Source organism: Sinohyriopsis cumingii, chromosome 11, assembly GCF_028554795.1.
Source record: "Sinohyriopsis cumingii isolate HCF-2022 chromosome 11, ASM2855479v2, whole genome shotgun sequence".
Taxonomy (NCBI): domain Eukaryota; kingdom Metazoa; phylum Mollusca; class Bivalvia; order Unionida; family Unionidae; genus Sinohyriopsis; species Sinohyriopsis cumingii.
In genome coordinates, this window is record NC_142971.1 from 40,583,901 (window position 1) to 40,588,828 (window position 4,928).

The window sequence follows — 4,928 nt, forward strand, 5'->3', positions numbered from 1 at the left end:
CAATGTCTGTTAGAATCTGACATTTTCACAGAAATTTCTTACAATCCTCTAGTTTGCACTCTCCCTGCTCAATGTGTACTTCATACAACAAAAGATGAAAGCATCAGCAAAACTTCGTTTTCACATATTACAACATTCTTACTTATGTGTACCATTGTTATCGTAAATATCCAGACATTAAACATCATGTACCTTCACTCTCTCTAGATAACTCATGAGCTAACGAAAGATCATTTTTCCTAAATATTTTGTCCAGAAAATTAAAATCCCTATTGTCAAAATTAGTATTTATCCACCAGGTAAGTTCATTGCTGAAACAGATGTAGATTTCTGGAGGTTACAACTAATTTTAATTATGCACTAATTACCCATTGATGTTAAATACACCTCATCCATTCAATACAAGTACATTCTTCCAATGAATGAAGAATTGTCAGTAAGACATGGTCCATTCGTGCACCTCGCACACCCATGCGCAGTACAGTCATCTTTTTCATAAATGACGTTTACACCTGGACATTGGAGCTGGGTGTGAGGAAGGCATTTGGCAATACCAATCAGTAAATATTGCATCATGAAAATGATTTTATCCAAACTACATTGTAATAGCAGCAATAGCTTACCTGTTGCTTTTACATTGCATAGCTCAATTTGTCAGTTAAGCATGAAGTCTGTGGTGTTCAAAAGATCAAAAACTGAGATAAAATGGAATATACTCTCCATCTCAGCAAGAGATCTAATTACAGAATGTTGGTGTCCCTCAGGGTCACAGGTTGTGCCACAACTATGGGTCTCACCAAAAAATGACTGCACTTGGTATGTGACTGCCAAAATGCTGCCTACATGACGTCCTCCAAAGAATGATTTAGACAGGCTCATGAGGCAGAATGGTGGATGTGCAGAAGTTCCGCCAATAAAGTCATTCTGAGAGAAGGTGATTGCCAAGATAAGACATCCAAGACGGCCACAGGTTCCAGCACATATTGTAATTTAGGCCGGGGGCAGACTGACCAGTCAGCATACACTGAACAGTCACTTTGATAAACTGACCAATGACCAGTCTGGATTGGTCTCCAGTCTGTGACAAATTGGGTGATAAAGATACATCAAGGCCTGGTTTGTCTTCATCACTCATCAAGGTGCAGTGCTGCATCTCCCATTCAGATGGGTGCAACATGCTACCCTCGAAATGTTAAGTGTGACGCAGGTCCTCTCTCATGGGAGGGTGAAATCCATGGCCCAGAGAGTGAGATTACGGTCACCGAAGAGGCTGGTCCCATAAGCTCCTGAGATCCAGCAGTGTTCTTCAAAACTAAAGAACCAGTCATCTTACAGTGGACACCCTGGGGTTCTACAAGATAAAAAACTTGAATATTCAGACGATGAGCATGACTGACATTTCCTTTGCATTCTATAAGTAAGTCTGAAATCAGCCAGACTCCAGATTTCATTAGCTTATAGTGTGCAGAAATTGTAACAATTCTTATGTGTGTACTTTGAATATGTGAGGCAATCTGGTTGAGTCCCATGGGCCTTCTTGTGGCCACACTTTGTCACAGACTATCTTGACACTGTTGTCTGAAATAAAAATTACCTTAAAGAGAACAATAATAATGACAATATGTATTATGTCACACGTGAAACTCGCTTGCATACAGTCTGCTATATAAACATCATGGTAAACAACGACTCTCGCATAATGAATTACCCATCTTTTCTTACTAGACTTTCAATTGTCAAACCTTTGTTGTTGTCCATGAGCGATGCAGACACACATACCACAATAACAAAGTGACACAAGCCACTCGAACCATTATTAATACACATTGGTGACATGGAAAAAACACTGGACTGATATTTAATAAAGTATTTAAAAATAAAGAAATATTAATTGCTATTAAGTTTGGGAAGGGCCTTTATTGCATTATTACTTACCACACAAGATATTCCAGTAACCATTTATATAATGAACATAAGAAGGGTGAGTAACTCTAAGCCCTTAAGGGTGGGATACAACAAAGTACTATAACAGATCCTTTCCAGAACTAATTTTGGGAGCAGGGGTTACCAGCAGATAAACAGATGATAAGAGGAATGAATTGTAACACTAGGCAGAACACTGCTGATGGGAAAACCTCAACGTCGATTTAAACTCACAACAAGCAATTTTATTCTGGCAATGTTATGTATGACACACCATTAACATGGCATCCTTGAAAAAAAAAAGATGAGTGCTCTGCGTGGCCATGTCTTACTGAAAATTCTCCACTCTGTGAAAGGATGTATTCACAACAAATGGATGGGGGTTTTCCACACAAAGAAGTAAAAACTGCGCAGTAGTGATGGGTAAGTTATTGCTACTATTAAAGTAGCTTATGTACTTGTCAGTTGGGTCCAGCAGCAAGCTGCATAGACCCAGATCTTCTGTAGCATAATCCACTGGCAGATTTGGATCTATACAGTTTACAAGAAGAACAAGCAACAGAGACCCTGATCTGCTGCTGCATTATGCAGATCATGGTCTATGTCATTTGCAGCTGGACCGAACCAACTTTTAAGCAAATATATATATCAGTTACATTCTTTCATGTCATGATGCCAAAATATGTGCCTTCTCCCAACGTTAAGAAACCACCAGCTAAGAATATTAGAAGAGTTGAAGTGTGTGAAGGAAAGTAGCAGACATTCCAAGTCTGCATTGTGTATTTCAAAGGTATGCATCTTTTGCATTTCAATAACTAACTTAAGTTTTCATATGCATAAGTTCAAGCCCTAGATAAAACATGCGAGCTAAAAATAATGCTACAATTAATTTTAAAGTTGGGATAAACGATTCATAAAAGCATGAATACATAATGTCTATTTCACTATTTATTTCAAGTCTTAACAAATCTGTTTAAAAACTTTAGTGGTGAAACCTGCCAACGGATTTTTGAATCTCAGCCATGAAGAAAAAGAAGCTCTTGAGGACAAGGTCCAAGTCAGGAACTCTGTCCTCATGGTAAACATGGTTTGTTGGAGTATTGGAGAATTGTCAGCAACCTTACAAACCCAGCAACAGGAAATTAAATTGAAGTAGAAGTTCTTTGTAAGCTGAGCATAGATGTCCTGTCATCACAACATTCTAAAGCTGATACAGAAAGGAAGAAGACGTTCATCATTGTTTTCACAAAAAACAAGAGATTCAAAGGGAATTCCAGACTAGAAAACTGCCTGTTAACCGATTCAGCCCCGATTCCATCTGTAGGCGTGATGAGGCTGTACCCTACTTCCAAGCTCATCAAGGTCATTTAAGATACACCAACATGGGTGGTATTAAAAAAAGGCAGACAGATATAGCTCTAAATTGATATCAAATAATCTGGAAGTTCTAGTTGCACTACAAAATACAGAGAGAAAATCCTCATTTTTTGGACCTGTTTTTTTCTCACCCAAAATTCGCTCGAGATCAGAATGCGATTTTGTGTCTGGATTTTAGACCTTTTGGCCTCAGACCTAAGGCATACTGGTCTTAACTGCACACAGACAGGTGAACTTTTGCAAAAACTAGGCTAAGGTGGGCATTTGGAATAAATTGCGGTTTCCATACGAAAATGATGGGTCCAAAAAGAAAAAAAATAAAAATAAAAAATATAATATTTTTTTACCCTTCTGCTCATGCGCAAGCAAATTAACCAATGGAAAATGATGTTTCTAATACAACTAGGCATTAGTCTCATGGAAAATCTGTTGAAAGCCAATGTATTACGATATATTCAGAAATAGCCCCCCAAATGTCTTTCCTATGCACATTTCAAGCAAAAATGACAAAAACCTCTGGGGCCGAATGAGTTAAGCTTGATATTCATGATGAATGTCATCGGTGGTCACCAGACAGTGATCTTGTGAAGCAAGCTAAAAATGCTATTAAAATGCAGTGAATTTTAAGATAAATAACCCTGCCTTTTTCATTAATTGACAATATAGTGACTCAGATTGTAAATTATTTTTGTTAAGCTGCCATCAGAATCTGATTTTTGTTTAAAACCTGCAGTTTTATTATACCATTAGAAGAATACATATAATGGCAAACAAATATGTGCTTGTTTTGTTTTCAATCTGCTTGAAACTACAATGTATGCCACTGAAAATCAATTACTTCTGATCAAAATTTGTAATCTACAAGTTTGAAATACTGGTTCTGTCATCGGTATAACTTTCAACATACCCATGTTTACCAATAAAGAACACTTTTAAATTGCACAGTTTCTCAATTTTCTTTAACAAAATAAAGAATTCAGGTTGCAGTTTTGAGGTTTTCTTTCCTTATGTTTTTAAAACTGTCAGTCAGTTCATGTACATATGCAATATTCAAAAATCTCCAGTGACCTCTAAATGACACTATTATTTCAGGCATGTTCACTATCTGGTAGATACCAGGTCACTTAATCTGTCTGAACGGAAATAATTAACCAAATGAATTAATTTAAGCCAAGGAAGCTCGATCATCCCTGTAAGATTAAAAGTAGGCTGATTAGAGGGAATTCTAATATCATATCAAGATTATCCAAGACAATACAATATAGTCTGAAGACCGAATTACTTCCATGATGAGGTCATCAAAGGGCATGCTGCCACTGAATAAAACTAAGATGACTAACACTAGTAATGCTCCTCTGTCAGCTATTTTTATTGCTGTTCGTTGACAAAAACCTTGAGGTACCATATGTACTTGCTTATAAGCTGAATCGAATTGCAAACAACAAAGATCGTGATCTGCCATAACATAATGCACCTGCAGATCAGGGTATATACTATTTGTTATATTGATCACTCCTAATAAACTGCACTGATCCAGATATGCTGGCACATTTATGCAGACCTGGGTCTGTGCAGTTTGCAGCTGGACTCAACTTATAAGCAAGTAAATATGATATTTCACCAATAAT

At 37.2% G+C, this 4,928-nt stretch overlaps 1 long non-coding RNA gene across 1 annotated transcript; it reads left to right on the plus strand.

Moving 5' to 3' along the window:
• Positions 1–2,141: 2,141 nt before the first annotated feature.
• On the plus strand, positions 2,142–4,048 carry LOC149787987 (uncharacterized). Its single transcript, XR_016424396.1, has 2 exons — positions 2,142–2,346; positions 2,910–4,048. It is a non-coding gene; the product is annotated as an uncharacterized LOC149787987 (long non-coding RNA).
• The last annotated feature ends 880 nt before the right edge of the window (positions 4,049–4,928 follow it).